The 23,160-nt window shown below is 59.4% G+C and overlaps 1 protein-coding gene across 10 annotated transcripts in view; it reads right to left on the minus strand.

Moving 5' to 3' along the window:
* Positions 1-23,160, minus strand: part of BCOR (BCL6 corepressor) — a 115,327-nt gene that overhangs the window by 39,156 nt on the left and 53,011 nt on the right. For 4 of the 10 annotated variants that reach the window (XM_032426705.1, XM_032426702.1, XM_032426704.1 and 1 more), the window contains exon 1: positions 4,851-5,151. The exons of 2 other annotated variants lie outside the window; for them this stretch is intronic. The gene's annotated coding sequence lies outside the window, so the exon portion shown is untranslated. Of the gene's footprint in view, positions 1-2,816; positions 3,203-4,037; positions 4,107-4,850; positions 5,152-5,652; positions 5,708-6,256; positions 6,298-23,160 lie in introns of those variants that run through there. 4 more of the 10 variants (XM_032426701.1, XM_032426696.1, XM_032426700.1 and 1 more) reach the window with 4 other exon arrangements.

Consider the following 23,160-nt stretch of genomic DNA (forward strand, 5'->3'; position numbering starts at 1 on the left):
CCCTTTATTGCTCCCGGAGGCCGAACTTCGCACTTCTTTCGGTTCTATCTTTATCAGTCCACCAGGCTGACAGCCACATCAGCAAACAGGACTTCAGAGGAGGGCCACCATCTATCTATTCCTCCTGACCTACTCTTCTTTTTCCTCCACCATCCATCCACTCAAGGTCAAGAACTCAGAATCTCTCAGAGATCCTCCTACCAGCTCCACACATACCCTCTCCCCTGCCCCAGAAGGGAAGAAATTATAACCAGAAGTACTACTGGTGAGCGAGGGCCATTCGCCCTTAGCTAGGCCGCTTTGCCCTCAGTTTCCTTCCAGCCTACGACAGTTTTTCCCTGCCAGTGAGTGCACAAAGGTGGTTAGGCGGCCCACACTTCCGTGCCCACATTGCTCTCCCCCGGCAGGAAAGTCTTCGTCGGCCAAGGAGGAGTTTTTGTCATTCAGCCAGTGTATCTAAGCATGGATGTATGCATATGAATGCTTTTTGTGTTTCCAAGTGACCCTCTTCACACCTTTAAATGGGCTTTTGTCTCTGGAACGCACTTACAGAAATTCTGCCCCAGTTTCCAGCTCAACAAAGTCTGGGATTTTTCTCTTAGAATATCACTATAGGTCCCTGTATTTGCACACCCCTGTTTACATTCTCCTCGGCCAGTTCTTTATCTCTTATGTATCTCTTGTTCCATGTGGGCATCGGAGACCAAGTGTCTTGATTTGTTTCAGCACATGTCATCCAGGCGCACATCTTAATCTGAACATTCCTGTCTAGCTCCTACACCTCCCCACTACTTACATTCTTGCTTTGCCCGTAATATGTGGCCCATTCCCAGGCTAGACCAACATGGGTTTGCAGTTTAAATATAACTAGAGAATCCCCTGAACCACAAACCCTAAAAGGAAGAGGATGGGGAAGGAGACAGAGGTGTGTTCACTAATGACTTATTTATGTATAGGGTAACCCACCCACCAATTTCAACCTCTAGAAAGAACTAGACCACTCTCTGTGAGGTTATGTTTAAATTTTTGGACGGGCTCAATGTCGACCCCACGTTTGTGCATACGGATGCTCGATCTTGTACACATCCCTAACCAACTCCTGTTTAGAGGCTGTCTCCTTGCACATATCTGATTCTAACTCCCCACAAGTTCATGGTTAAAAGTGCCGTCTATTTATACAGACAACTCAAGGACCTCTTTGCTGTCTCCAACGCATACCTGTACACACTGGCCTGGCATTTCAGTCTCAGGTCTTCCGTCTGCAGCAGTCTTGGTCAGAGGCCCCACCCCACCACAGCTCTGAGCCGACCTTCCCATTACTAGATCGTCTGCACGAATTCTCTCTGGGAGGTCTAGATCTGCATCTCCTAAACCCGGTTCCTTAAGTGAAGGTGCCTACTGTGTGTTCACGCCTCCCTCCCGTTGAGAAGTCCTGGGTCAAACTAGACCATCTAGCAGCTGCGTTTGGTTTGTCGAAGAATCGAGTCCAATGCACCAGGATGTGAGCGTGCAAGCACAGAAGAGAAAGGAAAACCCTAGGCCCAGACTCCCGCCCCGCCCCCCTCCCTCCGGGGGGCTACTCTGCCTCCAGGAATTTCTACAAGGATCTTTGCCCCCACTCCCGCATCGCACTCCCCCATTGCCTTTAAAGGGTTAAGAGAAATCCTCACAGCCTTCCCTCCACCCTGCTCGCAGGGCCCGCAGGCTTGTTCGCTCACTCGCTGCTCACGGGAGTCTGCCGCCGCCTCCGCGGCCCGCCCCCCCCCCTTCCCGTCCTTCAGCCGGGAGGGAGCCTGCATGCCTGTCTAGACCGATCTATCACAGGCACACCAACAACACCCGCGAGAGCGCGGAGACCCTGCCCAGGTCCCCCTGTTCGCACGGTTCCCGGCGGACAGAACCCGGGGAGCGTGACCGCGCCTGCAGGGTGGGGGTGGGAGCCTACGGGCGCGGGCCGCCCCGAGCGCACGGCGGGTTCTCGCCGGCCCTGGCCCCGGCCCCCGGCGCTCCCGCCAGCCCGGCTGCCGGGGCAGTCACAGCTCTGCGCGCTGGGCAGTCCTATTTTTATCTTGTCTAATCCCAAACTGGGCGGGGAGCACAGGCGTCGTGCTTAGAGAACAAGAGATAGGCGAGGGAGGCGGGGAGGAGCCGCCAGGCAGCGACGCGAGCAGGAGCGAGTTAAAGACACAGTCGAGGCGACCGAGAGCAGGAAGAAAGAGCGGGTTGCGCGGGCCTCGCGGCGCCGCACGCAACGCGCAGCCCGGCGAAGTTACACTCGCCTCTCCACCGCCCCTTGCTGCCGGTCCCTCCCCACTTCCCAGCCGCGCTCTCCGAAGCCCGGGCCGCGGGGCCCCGGCCTGTGTGGGAGGCAGAGGCCCGGCCGGCCCTGCAAAGGGCTGGGGAGAATCGCTAATGAGCTGTGCGGCCCATTGATCCGGAGAACACTTCCTAATTAACTCTCAGTCACCTACTGGTGACAGCGCCTCAAAGGACAGCGCTGGGGCCGTACGAGCCCCAGCCCCAACCTGCCTGCCGAGCGCCTGGCGCCCGAACCCCGCGCGCTCCCCTAACTACCCTAGGCAATCCTGGCGAGGGGCGGCGGATACCCGCACACTGAAGGCCAGCCTCGCATTAAACTTGGACGGCATATTAATCACCGCCAGCTCCCCCGCCCCCCCGCCAACGTCCCTCCACGCGGTGAAATCGTGCCCAAAATAAACACGAGAACCAACACTGCAAAGCCCAGACCAGATAACAGGTCGGGGGTGGAGTGGGAAGGGTCGAGAAGCAAACGTATTCTCCAAGTGCCCACGTACAGAAGTCTCCGAGGCCGACAATTAAAATGCCTTCCACACAAGCAATTCCGCTGGCAAACCCGAATCCAACACCTCGTAAGGATTGATTTCGGCCCGCGGTGTCCGTTTCCAGTGCCACAGGAAGTGTCAGATGGCTAGAAATACCCAACTCTGTCTGCGTTCGCCACCCACTACCTTCTAGGGTGGGCCATTTCCTCCCTGTTTTCACTTCCAGGCCATTTTTAAGGATTTTTCGACAAGAGGCTACCCCTTGCACCAAATACCACTACCCCTCCCTTCGCCTTCTCCCTCTCAAAAAAAAAAGAAAAGAAAAGAAAAAAGAAAAAGAAAAGAAAAAAGAAAAAAACCAGCTAAAACCCTGAGCTGTCTGGTCTAGACACAGAGAGGCTGTGAGAATACCTATTTGAAGCGCGCTGGTTTCTTTTTAAGGTTTGTTTTTAAATACACATAACCCTCCCCCCCCTTCCTTCGCTCTTCAATTCCCCCACCCCCACCCTTCAGACGCCGGCGGCGCGCGCCCTCACGCGCAGGCACTCACAGCCTCTAGCTGGAGATCGCGGACTTTCTGGAAAAGATTCATTAACAGCAAATTAAGCCTCGCCCGGCCTCGGCCTACACGCGGCCAGACTCCGCCGTCTCAGGGACCCGGGGAAGTGCCCACTCGAAAGTGCGAGCGGCGGAAAGCCCGCCGGGACCACGCGTGCCTTGAGCCGCCCTGCTCCGCACACGGCGCCCCAGGGCTCGCTTGGTAAACAGCAGGCGCACGTCGCCGCCGCCCTGAGCCCCCGAGTTGGCGGAGGCTCTGCGGCGCCGCGGCCCGCCTGCTCCGAGCGCGGGCCCCGCGGCGCGGCGGCGCCTCGCCCTCCTCGCCTCGGCCGAGGATCGCGCCCGGGTGCGCAAGTTCCTCTTCGCCCTCAGCCTCTGCGCCGCACGCCCTCCGAGTGAGACCAACTTCCTCCGGCCACAGACACGCACACGCCCAAAGAGCTTCCCCACCAGACTCCCCGCTGCCCAGTGGAGGGCCCAGGTCTCGCCCCCCCCCCCGCCGCCCGCGCCCTCCCTTCCCGCCGCCGCCCCCGCCCCCGCCCCCGCACATTCTCCCCCCGCCCCCGGGGGCTCACAACTTAAAACCTACCCCGCAACGTCGGGGAGGGCGTGGGGGGTGGGAGGGAGCCTCGGGTTATAATTTCAGAAGAACATTTAAAAAACAAAGCGTCTGACCTGGCTGGCGGGCGGGCGGGCCGAGTCGGAACCCCTCGCTCGGCTCGATTTCCTAGTAGTTTCTTTTCTTTCTTTTTTTTTTTTTTAAATCCACGTGATTCGCGCTTTGGGGCAAGCCAAGAAAAAACCCGGGACTCCCCTCCCGAGTTGCGCGGCGGCGGCGGCGGCAGGTCGAGCTCGGCTCGGCCCGGGGCGCCCGCCACACACCCTTGCGCACGCACACGCCGTCGTTCCACTAGGAGGAACGACCGGCCCCTGGAGAGGCGAGACGAGGCGGCGGCGGCTGGGGGTTTTTACAGTTCTTTCCCGAGTCGAAAAAGAAAGCAGACGGGAACCCGCCGCCCTCCCCTTCCTGCTCGCGAGCTAACGCCGAGCCGAGCTTCCCAGCTTCCCGCCCCGCCCCCCCCCCCCCCGCCCGACTCGCGGCGCTCAGCGGCGACCGCGCTCCCGCGCACAGACACACACAGGCTGCAAACTTCCACTCCGCGAACTCCCTGCTCTCCTCCCAGCCCCCGGGGAGGCGGCAGGCCCCTCGCCGCGTCCCTCCCTCCCCGGTGCCCACGCGGGGCCGCTTAGGCTGGCTGCATTTTTAATAACTTACAGCTAGGAGATAAAAACGAAAGCGAGCCAAGCAGCCAAAGGGAAGCGCGAGGCGAAAGCTTCGAGCTCCACGGGGTACGCGAGAGACTCGAAGGAGCAACCCGCTGCGGGAGGGGGCCCCGAGGGAGGGGGCCGACTGCAGCCCGCGACGCGCCCGCCCGCCCGCCCGCCGCCCGCGCGGCCTCCCCGGGGAAAGGTGTTCCGAGCACTGACCTGAAATCCCCGGCCGGGGAGTAAGCAGGGAGCCTGCGATCCGGCGCTTTGAAGTTTTCCTCTCCCCCCCCCCAACCCCCGAGCAGAGTCGAGGCGGCGAGGAGGAGCGAGGGGCGGATGGCTGGGTGGGGAGAGGTGTGCGGGGTTGGAGGAAAGTGGGGTGGCGACGTTAGCGAGCGGAGAAGGAGCCGGGCCGGGGAAGCGCGGCGAGCAGCAAAGTTTGCCGTCCCCGGCTGCCCGCAGCCCGCTCGCGGTGCCGCGCTCGCTCGTCTCCCTCGCCGTCTGCTGCCAGCCGGCTGCCCTCGGGGTCGGCCCCGCGGAGGGGTGGGCTCTGGGCCGGGTGGGGGCGGGGCGGGGCGGGGCGGGCTCAAAGCCTCCGGGCAGGTGGCGACGGCCCCGCGCGATCCTCCGGGCTCCCGGGGCTGGGCCGGGCTCGGTCGGGCTCAGCAGCTCCCGCGCCGCCGCTGCTGCCGCCCGCGCTCGGGCAGGAGCCCCAGCGCCATGTTGACGGATCGCCGCGAGCGCCCGCTCGGGCTGGGTGTATGTGAGTGTGTGTGTGTGTGTGTGTGTGTGTGTGCGCGCGCGCGCGCGCGCGTGTGTGTGTGTGTGAGTGAGTGTGTTGGCCAAGTCGTCCCTGCGCGGCGACAGCGCGGCTTGGGCTCCCCGCCCGGCGGCTCGCGGGCTCCCCCTCCGCCGCCGCCCGCCTCGCTCCCGCTCTCGGTCGCGGTCTGGGCTCCGGCGCGTCTCCCCCGCAGCCGCCGAGCTCGGCCCGCGTTCAACGAGGAGCGTAGCTCTTCCTCACCTTGCCGCTGGGAGCCCGGGCTCCGTCTGCCGCCGCACGCCGCGATCCCAACGCGTCCCCCTCCCCGGTTCCCTCCTCTTCCTCCTCCCCCTCCCTCCGCCCGCCCGCCCTCCCTCCCTCCCAGCAGCCGCCTCCCCTCCCCCCGCAGGCGCTGCGCTCGGGCGACAGCCGCCCGCCCGCCGCCGCCGCCTCCAGCTCTCGCAAGTTTGAGCTCCCCCAGCCTCCGCTCACCCTCCGCTGCGGCGCCTCGGCGGTGGGGTTGCGGAGGGGTGATTCCCCAGGAAAGGTTTGCCCGAGTTTCCCCAGCCGTCATCGATTCCCGGCCGGGCGCGTTTCACCTCTCTGGGTCCGGAGCCCGGACCACTTGGGTGGCTCCCCCCCCTCGCCCCTTGCCCTCCCCTCCCCCGCACGGACCGAGTTGGCTGCGCACACCCGGCCCGGGCGCGCGTCCTGGTTGAGCCAGAGACCGGCTCGGGCGGCGGCGGCGGCTCGGGCGGCCGGCTGATCCCGAGCCGAGGGGATGGGGGGCGGCGGGGGCGGCTCTCCCAGCCGCGCGCCGAGACTCCCCTCGCTACCCAGAAGGCCAGTGGAGGACCGCAATTACCATAAAGCGCCTCGCACTCCGCGCAGCCAAAGCTGTCAAACCCCAGCGGCAGGCGCCGCTGCCTCCTCTCGCCACCAGCGCTGCGCTCTCCCGCTCGCGCGTCCCCTCCGAGACCCGGCAGAGCCTGGCGAGTGCGCGTCGGCGCCCACCCTCGCCCTGCGTCGCCCCTTCCTCCGGGAGGAGCCCTGGCCCATCCTGGTGCCCAGAAAGCTACCTGCAAACACCACGCCTGGCCCCGGTGGCCGTTCCGCCCGAACTCCGCACCCGAGTTCCCCGGACGTTTCGATTGTGTGGGAATTGTTTGGAGAGGCGGGGGCGTGGGGGTGGGGTGGGGAAGGCAGTCAGTGGGGCACAAGGAAGCGGGGGTGGGGGCGGCAGGGGAGCGGAGATCCGCCAGAATTTCTCCCCGTTTACGGGCATTTCGTAGTCTGCACCTCAGACGGTTGGAGGCTCTGTCCTGGCCCCTCAGCCCCCGGCCTCGGGAGATTATCTCCCGCGTTTTATTTTCCTTGGCAGGGAGCAACTTTTGGCTTACACCGTTCGCCCCATAAATTTCCACTCGGTAACGTCGTGCTGATCGGTGCTCGGCGGCGGCGTACAGCCTGCGCCCGCAGCAGTTCAATTCAATTGACACGTATTGAGCTTCTCCAGCGCACCCCGCGCGGTACTGGCCGCGGGGGGAGGGCGGGGGCCGGCGGGCGGGAGGGGGAGGCGGAGAGGCGAGGTTCCGGCCTCCCCGGAGCGCAGAGCCTCTAGGGCGAGCCGTGAAGCCCCAGTTCGTGAAGCTGGCGGGAAGGGGTGGGAGTGGGGGAGGGGTATTCCGGCCTAGCCGCACCCAGACCGCGGGCCCGGACCTCGCCGCAAAAGGTGATCCTACTGGGCTCTTCGCTAGAGTCTTTTTATGCTGGGGGTGGGGGAAGTCTCTTTCTGCCTTAAGGACAAGATGGTGCAGGCTCGATGAGAACATCAATCCGAAATGGAGGTAGCTTGTAAATCCACACGGAAAGTTTTAAAATATCCTGGAGTGTCTCCATGCCAAAAATAATCAAAAGCATCTCAAGTTGATTACGAAGTCAAGGTCAAGGCCAAAATCAGCTCTAGCTAGCAGAGCCCTTTTAAAAATTAGACTCAATACTGACTGCGGGACTGGTGTTAGGTGCGATGTTATTTATTCTGTTTTAGTTCTCAGTACATAGTTATAAAAAGAGCCCTTTTCAAAGCAGAAGTGAAACATCTCTACCGTTTGAAACCCGAAACTTCTGGCAGAATTAAATCTTCAGGCTCCAGAGCTGCTTATAACAACTGATGTAAAAGACAGGCAGGCAAGTGCCCCCCCCCCCCACCCCCCGAGAACAGTGCCCAGCCCTGCTGGGCCGTCACCACTTCCAGGACCCGCGCCTGCATAATGGAATGCACGCCTTTTTCTTCCCGGTCTTTCTGGAGGTGGATGTCTCTGAAAGCTAACCCACACATTTTTTTAATCTCCGGTAACAAGCAGAAAGACACCTGGACTATTACGCTGTAAAGCTATTTTTTATAAAGACATTTTAGGGCCAGACATTAAAAGTTATTAGACTGAACGCATGCGAGTTACAGACACAGCTGGAGAAAAGGCCTCTGGTTGTGTGTTGTAGCAACATTTCTTTCTGAAGCGACTCCTTTTATTCAAAACAAGTCTAAAATAACCAGGAAGGCTGAAGTTGGGTATTTGTGGGGAAACTCTCTGAACGTGGTTCCAGGCAAGGAGGCCGCCGTGCCACTGTGGGCCGCGCAGGAGAGCTGGCCTGGCTGAGTGTGGAGCCGTGCCAGGCTCTTCCGGCTCGGTTAGGCCGCCGCAGAGACCCTGGCACCGTGCCCGGCCACCTTCTCTCCCCTTCCCATGCCTCCCCAACTCTTCCCCCCAGGCACAGGCTTTTCCCGGAGTTAAGAGTTGCATGTAACCGTCCAGAACTTTTGGAAAATCCAGGAACTAAGCGAGACAGGGAGCCTGCTGCCTCTCAGAATCCTGTGGCCTCCTGGGGCTGCTGACAAAGGGGCCTGTTTGTCTAACTTTAAAAGTCCTAGAGTTAAAATGAATTGGGGGGGGGTGCGGTGCTGTAAATGCGAGGGGGCCGCGAGGAGGGCTGACTGTGGGAGAAATTTGATGCTGGAGACAAACAGGCCAGTAAATTCGCCTTTGACGTAATTTGCAGCATTCACCACCACCCCCCCCCCCGACTTTTTTAAGGAGCCGGGCCTCCATAGTATCCCCGTGCGGGCTGGTGGGATTAAAGGATTTCGCTTCCATCTCTGAGGGATACATTTTCCAACTCTGTGGGATTTTAAAAATATCTTATTAAGGGAGTCCTAAGAGGCATGAGTGTGTGTGTGGGGAGGGTGGTTCGTGACTCACTGGGAATTAAAATGTGAGATTTTCCGGAGGTGCTCTAAGGCAGGGGAGGGTTGGGAGTTTACACCTATTGGCCCGGTTAGTTGGAATTGTTCCAGGGAGGAGGAGAAGAAAGCTCACGCAGGGCAGTCCCATCCCGTGTCCCCATTCAGGAAGGGACTCCGGGAGCTGGGGACACCTCGGAGCCTGCAGAGCGTTCATGCAGCCATGGCCTTCCTGGGCTCCCTCCTCCCCTGCCCTCCCAGGAGTCCCCCGGGGGGGCGGGGGGGGGTCAGGCTGCTCTACCCAACACTCAGCAAGGGGAGGATTTCAATGAAAGCAGGGGAGGAGGCAGAGGGAGGCAGTGGGTGAGCGCAGGGGGGGGGGGCAGCACAGGCAGTGGAGAAAGAAAGAAAGGGGCTCAGAAAGGAGAGGTGCGGGGCCACACCTCTCCCACCCACCTCTTGTCCCCTTGGAAAGGTCTCTCGGTTAGAACATATGGCTGGACCTCAGGCTCTCAGGCACTCTTCTGCTGCAGATTCTATCCCGGCCCCGCAACTAACTAGGCAAGCAGGTTGGTACCTCAGGGAGCAGGCCTGGAGCCTGGCCACACTTTTTGGCCCAGGCTGATGGTGCAAGACCTGCCAGGGCCCCTTCCACACCTTCAACCACCACCCAAGTCTGGGGGAAAGGTCACGCATCCCGTGGTGAGGTCCTTACCTGGTATTTGGTGGACCGTGGGGTTCCAACATTGTGGGTGCAGTTCATTTGTAACATATGTGTACAATCTAAAGCATAAAGCTCTGTAGGTCCCTGGTGACGCTCTTCAGAGGCTGTTCTCACATTTATGCCGCTGATTATTGTGATAGGTGGGATCTGGGTGATCACAGATAGTGTATTTTTACTTCATATGGTATGAGCTAGCCTCTTAATGGTAACTATTTTAAACAACACATACTAACAGTCTTCCCTGGTTACTGCGTAAAAGAACTCTGGGCTTACCTAGTGGCCCGGAAAAGATTTACTAGCCTACCCCCTCCAAGCACGGGGCATCCTTGTTCCTGGGATTTCAGTCATCCGGAAACATCTAAAGGTACCTGCTTTCCACGGCAGAAGTCTCCTAGACTTAGGGGTCGCCAGGTTGAAGATGGCGGCTCTTTCTGCCTGACCTTTGAGGGGTTATTGGGCGTTTGGAGGAGGAGGGTCCGAGAGGCAGGCCCAACGTGATAGCACCGACTGCCTCTTGGAATTTCTGGTCTGGGCTCTATTAGTGTCAGGCTCTGAGCTCCTCCAACCCAGGCACCCGTGAGTGAGCTGCCCTTTGGTTTACACTGAGGGGCTCGCTGGGTAGATGGGTGTCAGCCTAAAGAGTATAAATACGGGGCGGCTTCAAGGAGGCCTTGTCTTGGGCTCCACCTGGCCCCGGCTTAAGAGCCCTGGAAGCTGCCGCGCTGGGCCGGATGCTCCTGCAGATAAACCCGGACGCCACGACCCGCCCTGGCTGCTTACTTAGCAAGGGGCCTCCTATTTTACCCGGCTGGGGGCAGCGAGTGGGAACCACGGGGTGAGGGGGCGGAGAAGCACCAACTCCTCGCTTGCGGACCCGGCCGGCTGGCTTTCCTCCTCAGCCATTTTGTATCCAGCTTCCTTCCTCCACTCCCCGGGGGAGCCCTGCGGATAGCATCACCCGGAGCCCGAGCCCCTTCGCGGGCACCACCCGGGGACTGGAGGGATCTGGAAGGCTCCACCAGCCCCTCCCTCAGGGCAGAAAGGGAGTACGGCCCAGCAGAGGGAAGTGCGGGGCTGATCTGTCTCTAAAAGCCTCTGAGGCCCCCGCAAAGTCGGGCGTAGGCGTGAGTGGCGCCGGGTGGTGGCCTCGGGAAGGTCAGCCGGGATCAAAGCTTGGGGCCAGCACCAGGCTGGGGATTCCACACGGCCTAATCCACGGCACTTTTTACCTGCTCCCAGGGTCCCTCAGGCCCACTCTGCTCTGCCTTCGCCCCTAGGGGCCCCCTCCCCATCCCTGCGACCCCGTTGCGTTAGCAGCCGCGCAGGCCCTGGCTGCGAGTGCGGGGGGGGGGAGGGGGGCTCAGGGTGGTTTGTGTTGCGAGGCCTGACAGAACCTTCTGTGTGCGGCGGAGGGAGGAGGCTAATGCATAATGCACAGCGCCTGGAAGCCCGGCCATTAGCGGCCTGTCGGTGACACAGACAAACGACTGAGAGAGAGGGAGGAGATCCAGCTCGCTCTGGAGTTTAAATATACCAGCGTGGAGGGGAAACGCCATGATTTAAAAGTGTGTGTTTGCAGACACTCGCATATATTTTAATGATTTCCAGCAGGCCATGCGTCCCAGTCTTGCATCCCCCTCCCCAAAAGGGGTATGTGTATGGGGAGGAGGAATGAAAGCAGAGTGAGAGGCCTCATCCCGAGACCCACCACCAGCTTTTGAGACAAGAAGGGAAGGAGAGGTTGGTTATCGCAGCGCAGAGAAAACAAGGCCTAGGGAAAGCCACACGACCCAAGGCCATCCCCAGAATTTTTTTTCTTTTTTTTTTTTAAATCTGGCCATCGAAGCTTTCCATCCTGGACTGGACCCTCTAGTTGTACTAGAAAGGCCTGGAAGAATAAATCCCGCCACCCTTGCTCCCACACCCCTCCCCCGCCCACATTTTGAATCTTGCTTTTCCACTGACAATCCAGAGACCTCCTTCCTCCCCGTTTAACACACCAGTGTTTTTTAGCAATTAAGGCGAGAAGGGGGTGGGGATAAAGATAAGCCAATTTTTTTTCCGCCATGCAAGTGTGAAAGATAAGATAACGCTAAGCTGGGGCAAAGCGGCTGCTTACAACCTCCCCTCAGCGATTTTGATCGGTCACTTCTTATCTCGCAAAAATGCTCCTTTCGAAAACTGCATCAAAAAAAGGAAAAAGGCCGAAGGAAAGCATTTTCATTTGGAAGTGACATTTAAAACCCACCTCCTCTACACCAGCAACCCCCTTCCCATCCGCGGGGCTCCCCAGGAAAAGTCGCACCTCGACTCCAGGGTTTCAGGCTTTCTTGTGGGGAGGGGAGGTAGGATTACTAGTGTAATTAGGCTGAATAAAACCAGGGATGCGTGATGAGGATTTATCCTGCATCCAACCTCAGGCTCGCAGCCGGGTTTTCTTCTCTTAGTTACTGACCAGTGTTTGTGTTTCTCCATCGCGCTCGCGTGTTGAAACTAAACAGGTAGTTAGTTATATTTGGGAGGGTCATATAACTATGTCAACACGAAGTGGTTGTTAATGCGAAATAATAAGAAACTCTGCTGGGTTTTGCAGGCCCCTGCCAAGGAAGGAAAAGGTATCATGCACCCTAGAACCCGAGAAGTCTCAGCCGAACCGGACTCTCGGGGAGTTTTGTAAAATCCTCCCCACCCCATCCCACCCCCGCACAAATATTTCACGAAGGGGTTTCCGGAAGACTTTGTATTTGTTTAGGGAGGTTTCGGTATTGAACTCAAGGCCCGCAGGGCGGCCTGTAAACTCCCCCCGGCCCAGGCGCTGGCTCCAGATCGCAAACAACAAGGCGGGCGCCCCAGGCCGAGTTGCTGAGCCACAGTGCCCACCTCCGGCTTAGAGCTCCGAGGCTCCCACCACCTCGCCCCCCCCCATCCCGGGCTCGAGCCTCGGCGCCGCCGGACGCACACCGATTCTGCCCCCTCCGGGCCAGGCTGCGCGACCTACAGCCCGGGGCCAGCCGCGGCCGGATTGTCCCCCGGGGAGCCGAAACCGCCGAGCGGGGAAACCCCTCCTCTCGCCCTTCCCCGAAAAGCCTGGCCGCGGCGTAGGCGCCGAGCGAGCGGGCATCCGCTGACAGCCGGGCCTCACGTAAGGCCTACACGCGTCCCATTAGTCAGCCTGAGTTCCCCTCGGGCGAGCCGTCTGGCGCGGCCCCAAGGCCGGGCGCGGGCGGGGAGGGGTGCGGGGCCGTAGCGAGCGGGGAGCGGGGCGGGGGCGCGGGCTCTGCGGGACCCGGCCGGGCTCGGTTCCGCGTTCCTGGGCCCGCGGGTAAGCTGAGCCGCGGGGGCTGGCCGGCGCCGAGGCGCCGAGCTGCGCTTCACGTGCCCGCCATATCAGCGGCCGCGGCGGCGGCGGCGGCGAGGAGAGGGGGCAGGGAGGCGCGCCGCAGCTCCCGCGGGGTCTCCGGCTCCCCGCCTCCCCCCTCCGCGCTGGGGGCTGGGCCGGGACCACCCCGCAGCCCCCGTCCCCGCTCCAGCCGAGAGCGGCGCTGCCAGACGCCGAGAGGCTCCTACGGCGCTGCTCCGAAAGCTGCGCGGAGGCAACAGCCAGGGGAGGGTGCTCCTCGCGGCCGCCCCGGGAACTTCCCAGCCGCCCCGCCGCCGCCGCCGCCGCCGCCGCAGTCACCGGGACCGGAAGCCCTCGCGCCTCCCCGAACGGCCTCTGCTGGCCCCCAGGGTTGTTCCAGACGAGGGCTGGCCGCGCGTCACTCTCCATCCCTCCTGGCCCCAGGCGGCCGCCCTCGCCCCGGGGCATCCCCAATTAAGCCCGGAGGACCCTTCTCGCGGTCCAGTGAGACCTCCTTCGTGACCGCCATAAGAGCCCCCACACACACACCCCACCCCGCCCCGCCCCGCCCGCCAGTCCCAGCCCCGCAGCTGGGACGGGAGGGGCTCGGAGCCGCCACTCCGGCCGGGCAGGAACACCTGCTCCCGGGGCCCTGCAGCTGGGCTCGTGGTGCCGGGAGAGGCTGCCTACTGTTGTGTGCGGAGATCGCGGAGGAGAGCACGGGGCTCCGAAGCTCTGGGCCAGGCGCAGCCGCGTCTCGGCCGCCCCCATCTCCCACCCCTTCTGTGCGATCACGCTCGAAGCCTGGGGACTCGGGTCTCCTGGGGGATCGAAGGGCCGCCACCCCTGGGATCCGACTTCTGTCCTTAAGAGGTCGTTCGCAAGACAGATGGGGCAAAACCTGTTTTGGGAGCCTTCCCGGTGTCCGCCCCCGCTCTCCCAAGCAGACACACTCATCTCCCCTCGGCCCCGACTCTAGCCTCTGGCGGGGGACTAGAGTAGGTCATGGCGGCACCGGCACCTCCTCCCCCTCCCCCGAAGGGGCTGGTATGGGGTTCGGACTTTGCCACTCAGCGTGGGGAGGGCGGATGGACCCTCCGCATCTTCTCCGTGCCCCGAGGAGATCGGGCGGCCGAGATGACCTGCGCTGCTTGCCCTGCCTCACCCCCCCTCCCCCGTTCCGCCCTCCCCGGCGCTCCTGGCCCAGGGCCCGGCCGGGGAAGGCGTTGTTTTGCCAGCGGGGGCCGAGCGAGTGCGCAGAGAAAAGCCTCCCTGCTCTAATGAGAGTGCACACAGCGCTGCAGCGAGGAGGATGATTACCCGGCGGGCGGGGGGGGGGCGCGCAGGCCCGGGCCGCGGGCGGCGTGTGCGGCGGCCCCGCGGGCCCAAAGTCCCCGCCTGTCTGGCTGCTAATCGCACGCTTTCTGCTGTTACGGAGGCAGGCGGGAGCCGGCGGCCGAGCCCAGCGCCGGCGACTCGGCGGGTGACACGGAAACATGGCGCAGCGCCCCTCCCCCGCCCGCCCTCCCCGCGCTCCCGCCTCCCGCCTCGCACTTCCTCCCGCCCGCGCGGCTTTTGCAGTTCTAATGCTCTGCTGTCGGCCCGGCACCATTACGCTAGCAGCCGCTTCTCGGCGGCCCCGCGCGTCTCTTTCCCCTTTGTTTTCCGGGTCTATAGAAAACGTTTGCTTTTGTCCCGAGCTCTCGTTAAACCAAACTTGTGGTGGCAACGGAAGGCGGTGCGGGCGGGGAGGGGCCCGGGGATTTTGGCAGCAGCCGACCAGAGCGTGGTGGAAACTTCTCTCGCTGGGTTCCCCGCCACCCCGCCTTTCCCCCCCGTCCCCCCTCCCCTCACACACACAGGCCAGCCGGCCTGCCGACGCTTCCCCCTTCTCCCCCGAGAGGCCTCAGCGCTCCAGGAAGGAGGTCTGGGCCAGAGGGACTGTGACCAGGGCTGAAGAGTCTAGGGTGCGTGTCTGCGAACCCCGAGTTTTGGGGCACTCGGTAACCTCGATCCTTGCAGCCCTGAGTGGCCTCTCCCTCCCTTTGGTCATTCGGGGCTTTGTATCAGCCGGTGGAGAAGGAAGGGGAGGGAAGAGAAGAAAGTGGTTTGTGTGTGTGGCTTTTCTATTACGGGTTTGTTGGAATCTCTCACCCCCAACTGTACAGCCTCCTTTATAGGATCTAGGGCGAGAAGGGGGAGGGGGAACGGGGGCTCCACGGGGGGAAGGGTCAGAAACCTAGGCCTGGGAGCTGGATCGTACTCTACTGGCCGACTCAGCCACATGGCCCGCATGAAGGGTGGGGCGACCCTGCAGAGTCGCGGACGGGAGGGCCAGGTCCCTGGATCCAGGAAACACCAGACCTCCCTCCCCTGGGCAAGAGCGCAGGTCCCCCCTGGCGCGCTCCCCAGCCCAGCGCGCACGCCTTGGCTCTCCGCACCGGAGCTGCTCAGGCGGCAATTTTTTAAGCCTGCAATTAAGCGAGGCGTCGCCGTGTCCTCTGCTAGTGTCGATCCTGTCAGTCGCACATGGCCTTGGTGCTCCGGTCCGAGGCCCCGCGATTAGTCACAGGCTCGCTTCGCTCCTTCCCTAATCCGCCTCTGCAGGCAGCCTGGGGACGCGGCCGACTTGGCGGCGCTGGCAGGGAGCCACCGCGCGCGGGGCGGGCCGCCTGGCCAGTACCAGCCCCGCTGCGCCCGAGCCGGCGCGGGCCCCAGGGTGCGGGCTTGGGACTCCCTCCCCCTTCGCAGCCCCCAGGCTGGGGCGGCGGCGCCCCTCCTCCTCTCGCCCCACTCCCGGGCCTGCGAGATCTATTTGTGTGGTGTCATTTGCATAAAAATAGGACAAGTGTTTCAGTGCGTTCGAACGCGGGAGGCGAAATCCTTATTGATGTGTCTGTGTGGAGCCCTCGGTTGTCGGAGCGGTTTGATTTAGGGTGTTTGTGTTGCCTTCTGCGAGAAATGAGAGGAAATCCTGCGCAACGCCTTCGGCGGCCCAGGCCCCCCAGAGCATCATCCCCCCTCTACGCGGCCCAGAACGGCCCACCGCCTGGACCCCAGCGCGCCGAGTCCACAGCGAGCAGGTTGAGGGCCAGGCGGGCGGCCCATTATGACTCATAAAACCGGGCGGCCTAATCACCAGCTGCCAACCCGTTTACGTGGGGCGCTTCTCAATGCTCCCTTCGCCTGGCCCGGGCCTCCAGCGGGCTCGCCCCGGACACGGATAGAGCCGCTCAGTAGGGGCTAATCAAGTGGCCGCTCCTTCCCTGCGGCAGCGCGGCTTCCCATCCCCGGCGACCCCCGCTCTCCCGGCCTTTGCGCCGCTCGCCAGCAACTCCTCAGCTTGGACAAATAGCTGGGAGGGCGCCGGCCGCGCGGAGCCAGTAAATCAATCATTAACTCCCCGGCGAGGCCTGGCCAGCGGAGGGAGGGAGCAGGGGACAGAGCCGAGTGCGCGGGGCGAGCGCAAGGCCCCCCACCCCGGGGTGGGAGCCGTCCACGCGCCGGCGGGCAGGGTGCGTGAAGGCGGGTCTTCCCCCCCCTCCCGGAGGGGGCCTCTCGATCCCCTCCAGAAGCCTCCGCCTGCCCGGCCTCTCACGCCCGCACCTTGCCTCGCCCGGCAGGTCGGGTTACTGTGCGGCCCCGGGGCGGGCTTGAACATTAACGAGGCGCCCGGGGCCTCGCGGCCTGCTCTCCCCAAGAGAGCCTGCCGCGCTTGGGCGAGCTCCTCAAATCCGGTTGGGCTCCTCCACACTCGGGCTTGCCAAACCAAACTGATCGCCCCCGTGCCGCGCAGCCTCCCCGCGGCGCCCTCCCCACGGAGGCCACGGTGGGGCGGCACGCAGGGGGTTAAAAGCTCCGGTTCGCCCTGGCTCCTCGGCGGCGCTGAGGAAACGCTGATCAAAGTGCTTACGGGGAAGGAAACACACGCACACTCGCGCCTGGGTCGAAGAAGGCCGACTGGAGAGACGGCTCGGAGCCGCCTGCCTCGACCCGCTTCCCACACTCTCGGGAACGCAGTGGCGGCGGCGGCGGCGGCGGCGGCGGTGGCGCTGGCCCGCGCGATCCTCCTGGCGGAGCTCGACGCGGCGGGGCCGGGCGGACGGCGGCGGGTGGGGGGGGGGGGGGGGACGGGGGGGCGGGAGGCGAGCCCGGGCTGCGCGCCAAGAGGCCCGGAGCCGCAGATTAGTCACCGCTCGGCTCGGCACTCACGGGTGCGCCCGGGAACCGGGAGGGCAGGCGTCGGCCCCGCTCAGCGGGGCTCCCGGGGCCCTCGGCGCCACGGCGCGGGTGCCCCCGCCCCCACCCCCGAGCGCGCCCGGCGCGGCTGGATGGACTCTCGGGGGCTGGCGCTGCCGAGATCCACTTGTCAGTTCAAGGGCAGGACAGAAACTCTGCAAGCGGAGTCTTGCGAACAGGAAATTTCTCATTGACAAGGTGCTGCCCCTCCCCCACGCCCGGCTTCAAAACAAAACAAAAACCCGGCGCGAGCGGCCGACTTTGCCCGCCGCGGCCTGCACCCCTCTGCCGCCTTGGCGACCCACCCACCCCCACTTCTCGGCCCCGGCCCGGGAAGCGGAGAGCTCGCCGAGCCCCAGGCCCCGAGCGCAGGCGGCGGCCAACAAACAGGCCCAGCGGGCGGCTTCGGCTCGGGCCCCGCCGAGGGCGCCCAGCTGCCACCTTCCGGGGCTCGGGCAGGGTCGGGCCGGGGGCGCTGAGCCCGGGAGGCTCCGCGCCTTCTCGGGTTCTGAAGCCGGCGGAGCGGTTCTGCGGGGCTGGAGACGGCCGGGGCAGCGGCTCCCCGAGGGCGTGGGGGGCGGGGAGGCGGCGCCGCCGACAGAGCGAATCCCGCGGCGGGGACCCGGGAGGGCCGCGAGCTCGGCCTGGCAAAGTTCCTGCTCAAACTCCATGTTTAGAAACTCCAGCGGCGTTGCGGGAGGAGGGGGAGAGCCAGGGCGCGCGGAGCGTGCGGGGGCGGCCGGCACCCGCCTTTCACTCCCGGGCACGGGGGGGGGGGGGGGAATCCGCGCTCCCCGCCCCCCCCGCCTCCGGCCGAATGGGAAGTCTGTCGGGTCCCCGGGCTCATTCTTTTGTGTATGCCCCTCTCCTTCCTACACACACTAAAGGAAATTTCTAAACCCTTGTCATTTATTGAATTCAGCCAGGAGAGGAAGCCCTTTTTAGGGACCCTGATATTCAGGGTAATTTCGTATTTGACACATGTAAATACTTAGTACTCTCAGGTAAGGTCAAATTATTTATCATCTTAATTTATATTTCAATAGGCCTACAATTTGGAGGCGCGAAATGCCTCCTTATGAATCATTATGGTCTATTAGGGGAGGTAATGTATAAACAGCACTATTTGGGAGGGAATCACTTATGTTGACATTTAAATGGCTCTTCAATAGTTAAAAAAAAGACATTCGAGTGCCTTTGATTAAATATACAATTTACAAGACCATCAGCAAAGCCATCAGGAATATAAATTCTTGGGATTTTTATTTATTTATTTCTGATTTTTTTTTTAAGCCTTCCAGGGCACGCATGCCATTTAATCCCTATGGGAAAATGTACAAATTTCACGCAAAGTATCATTCTCCTCTCCCCAGCTAATGTCTTATCGGGAACCCAGGGAACCACCGGAAATGTGAGCAAACTCCACCAGCAGGCACCCCAGTGGGAAGTTTGTAGATCTTTGTACCTGGCAAACAGAATCAACCACTTGCTAACAATATTGCAACTGATTTGTGAAACATAGTAGCTTCCCTGCTGGAGTAGTTTCCCTTCCTTAAGGCCTGCGTCGGTCTATCCATCCATCCGTCCTGGTGCTTCCACAGCACCCAGGACGAGGACTCATACCATTTTAAGTCATCCTTCTACACCTGCTAAAATATCACAACAGAGGCTCTTCCTGACTGCCCCCTCCCCCAACCCTGTGCACTCTTTATTGAATTACCCTGTTGTATTCATTCCCTTGAAGCATCTCCCATCTCCAGAATGCCCTTCCTTGACCCCACATCTCCTTCCCTGGCTCCCTATTTATCTGTTCCCTTGCACAGCTGTACTTCTTGAAAGAGGTGTCTACAGCCAGGTGGCATTTCTATTTCCCTTACCTCCGGTGCACTCAAGATCAGCTAGTTTTGAAGTCATTCTATGATTTGGGGGAAATTGTAGCTTTGTTAGTAATAGTGTTAGATTAGAAACAACCTAAGTGTCCAGTGATGACATTGAGGGTACATGCATAGGATGAAAGATTCTGTGGCTATTTTAAAAATTAAGCTCCACTCTGTGGACTGATGCAGAATGACCCCTAAGGTCTATTGTTAAGAGAAAAACATAAGGTGGCAGAAGGAAGTGATGTGTATAGTATGTTACAATTTGGGTATGTTACAGTGTATAAAAACAAAGTAGGGGGGAATATAGACATATCTCTATGTGCAGGAAACATCTTCAACACTGCTGGGAGCACCCCACCACCACCACTTTCTTTGTACATATGCATGTCCTCCTCCGTTTTATTTTTAGAAATGTGTATACATCGCACAAACTGTTTTGTATCTTACCTATGAAACTTATCACTACATCTTACAGATCATTTTCTACCAGCACAGGGAGATGGGCCTTGTCTGTGCCAAGGTTCCCGGAGTTTCACTGTATGTAGATACATCATTTATCACATTCGTCAACCTACACCTCACCCTACACCAGCCTCCCTGGCCATTCTGCAGAGAGCACTCAAGATCACTGTTGCCGGTGATCACTTCCTTGTTGCCAGGAGTGGGGGGGCATTTTCCCAGTCCTTCCTTTGGCCTTGGAAGCACTGAACACCCCTGACTACACCCCATCGAACTGCTCTTAGCCTCCCAGATGCCATACACGCATACACACATAGTTTTCATCCTCCCTCTGAGCCTCTTTCTAGGTTCCTCTCTCTGCTTTACTAGTTGCTTTGGGCCTGGATCCTCTCCCCCTCCCCCTCCCCCAATCTCATCCAGGGACCTGGCTTTAAATCCCACCTATTAGCTGATGTTTCCCCCCCCCCCCCCCCCCCCCCCCCCATTCCACACCACTATATCAAGCTGCAGACCTGACTTCTCAACTTGGCGATCTCTGTCCGGTTTAATAATGACAATAGCTAACATTTGCATAGTGCGGACAGCACTCTTGGAAGCACTTTATGTAAATTGACTATTAATCCTTATCCACATTTTGCAGATGCGGAAACTGAGAGGGGCCATAGAACATTCCCAAGGTCACTCAGAAAATGCTGGAGGTAGGATTCAAACCCATGCAGTTCTATCTCCAGAGCTCATGTCGGCAGCCATCCTGCCTCACTTGCCTCCTAGCATGCCTAGAACTGAATTCTTAAAATCACGAATTAATCTACAGATACGTGGGGGTAGTTACTAAATTCCAGGCCCTGTGACTGGGTGCTGGGGAAAGAGTGGTAAGCTGGACAAACTCCCTTAAAAAGGGAATGTGCTCTTTGCTTGGAACCTGCCCTTTGTCCCAGTTCCCTCCCCTGTTGCAGAAAATGTCTCAGCCACCCAAGTACTTAAAGCAGAATCCTGGGGGGCGGGGCGTGGGGGGGAGAGGCAGTCATTCTTGACCTATCTCCCACTTCACCTTCCCGTGGCAGGGCTGTTTCTACTTCCCAATGTCCTGTCCAATAAGCCTACTTCCCATTCTCCCACATCCACCTTAGGCCAGGCCACCATCTTCACTTGCCTGGATAATAACCAAGGATTATGGGGCGCCTGGCTGGCTCAGTCCGTAGAGCTTGGACTCTTGATCTCGGGGTTGTGAGTTCAAGCCCCACGCTGGGTGTAAAGATTACTTACAAAAAACATCTTAAAGGAAAAAAATAACCAAAGATTACTATTCCAGCCGGTCTCTGTGCTGCCACTCTCAGCCCCCCTTCTGACCCAGCCTCCATAGCAAGACGGTATTGAGTCAATATTCTATATCACAGCAAGAGAAGAAACCAAGTTTAAGAGAGCAAGATAATTGTGGGTGTGTGCTAAAGGAAAAGGGGGGTGCCTGGGCTTGCAGGGAGTGGCTCTGTAGTTCCGGTGAGGATTGAGGCCAAAGAATTTGAGAAAGGGCAGGATGAACCCAGAGGAGTCATTATCATCTGGGGAGGTCCAAGGAAGGCCCATGGGAGCACGGGATACAGGGATGCACGGATACAGGTCTTTGTCAGAGAAGCCAAGGTTCCTGGGTGGGCCCACTGGGGCAAAGGCCTTGGACATCCTTAGTATCCTTGCTAAGTGCCACAGAATATCATCCTCAGGAGATAAGTGAGAGACAGCCAAGAGCAAGCCAGAAACCCAGAGCCCAAACCAGAACCTCTTTAGAGTACCTTGCCCATTGCCAATCATTTGGTCCTTACTTGGTGGCAAAAGATTGCGACTGTCTATCTTGAGACCCTCAGAGACCTTAAGAGCGGGCTCTGGCCACACTTGACCTTAGGCAACTGGAGTTCTTCTCAATTCCATGCCATTTGACTTTTAATAGTAACTGTTCCACGACGATGCATTTGGTAGCAAAGCAAGTCTTTTTTAACGATGAATAACTCCTACATGCTAAAAATAGCTACTGTTTATTGAGGGCCTTTGCTCTTTGCAGTTACTTTTTTAGGTGCATTTCCAATATGTTTGTTTATGTACCTCCCATGAGCCCCCCAAATAACCCAATGGGTAAGGTATTACTATTCACATTTTATAGTTGAGGAAACGGAAGCTCTTACAATTGCCCTCCAAAAATACATAGCTAATCTAGCCGAGTTTGGCTTCAGGGATTCTACCTGACTCCAAATCTGGGCTCTTTCCAGCGAAGTATACTGTTCGCTACCCACACACAGGCACTATTCCCCCAAACCTTAAACTATTTCTGGGATCAGATCCTACATAGCTTCTCTAATCGTGTCCTTCTGGGGTCGTCCTGGCAACTCGCCAACTGCAGTAACTATCACAAAAGGAGTTTGTTTCTTTCTGGGATCAGCAGGTCTCAGTTGATCTGTTGTGCTCACCATGGGAACCTAAGAGTTTATCATCTGAATGAAGAGTTGCCTTCTTCCCAGCTAAGCTTTGAAAAAGTGTGGGACCAAGTTCAAGGGAAGGCCTTCCTCCCCAGAACAAGCAGATTCTCTAGCTCTGTTTGGAAAGCTTCTGCCCTCCACCAATACTAAATTATGGCTCAGCGTTTGTCCAGATTATAAACCACCTTGCCCTTTCATACTTCTGGGCAATGTGTTTTTTTGTTGTTTTTTGTTTTTTTGTTTTCCCTCCTGCTTTGAGCTTTGATAAACATTACTCTGCTCTTAGCATGGGGAGAGCTAGAGCAGGGGAAAAGATGATCCAGAAAGAACCCACCACAAAGCCCTTCTGAAGCTGGACAGCTCTTGAGATTTGGGGGAGAAGAGGGTCACTGGTTTTTCCAGCTCTTAGAAAAACAATAGCTAGGATTTATTAAGACCTTAGTGTCCGCCAGGCACAGTTCTAAACACTTTATATGCATTAGTAATCTCATTTCATATAGAAAACCACCCTATAATAAAGGTGCTATTATTATCCCCATTTCACAGATGAAGAAACCGAGACTTTAGAGGATAATTAACTAGCCTGCTTGCCTGGACACTCATCGCCTGATTCCTAGAGCCCAAACTTCTTTTTTTTTTTTTTTTTTTTAAAGATTTTATTTATTTATTTGAGAGAGAGAATGAGATAGAGACAGAGAGAGCATGAGGGGGGGAGCGTCAGAGGGAGAAGCAGACTTCCTGCTGAGCAGGGAGCCCGATGTGGGACTCGATCCCTGGACTCCAGGATCATGACCTGAGCTGAAGGCAGTCGCTTAACCAACTGAGCCACCCAGGCGCCCTCCTAGAGCCCAAACTTCTATCCACGCAGTCTTTCAGACTTTCCAGGCCCCTGTGGTCAGCTTCATTACTGTGCGAATTGCACAGGCTCATCATAATTGGGTGCTTTATGCAGATCCGTGCAGAAATGGCCTTCACTGCATCCTGGCATGCCAACGATGTCCCCTGAGGACATGACGGCAGTGAATTTGTCCCGCAGGTCCCTTTGAGGTAGGTGCCTCTTCTCTTCTGTAGCTTTCCAAGCCAAGGCCCCGTTCAGGGCGAGCGGAAGCTCTGGTGGGATCCCCACGACGGAGCATGGTCATCCCCGTCCTGCTCTTTGACAAAGCATGTCGGTCAGTCCGTGGGAGCCCTGGCCGGTTCAATACCAGCAGCTGTGCGGGGACCTTTCTGACCTGCTTGCTGGCACAGGGAGCGCAGAGGAGGGAAGATCAATCTCCAAGATAATTTAGGTTCTGTCTTTGCTCGATCCAGCCTCTGTCCTCTGCTCTAGGGCTGACGACTATGATTAATGCGCCACCAAGTATTTCCTCTCTTCGGCTTCTTCCCTGCTTTGGGGTTTATTTTATAGCCGTTGCCAGAGTTTC

This window comes from Phoca vitulina, unplaced genomic scaffold (genome assembly GCF_004348235.1).
Source record: "Phoca vitulina isolate PV1807 unplaced genomic scaffold, GSC_HSeal_1.0 scaffold35, whole genome shotgun sequence".
Lineage (NCBI taxonomy): Eukaryota > Metazoa > Chordata > Mammalia > Carnivora > Phocidae > Phoca > Phoca vitulina.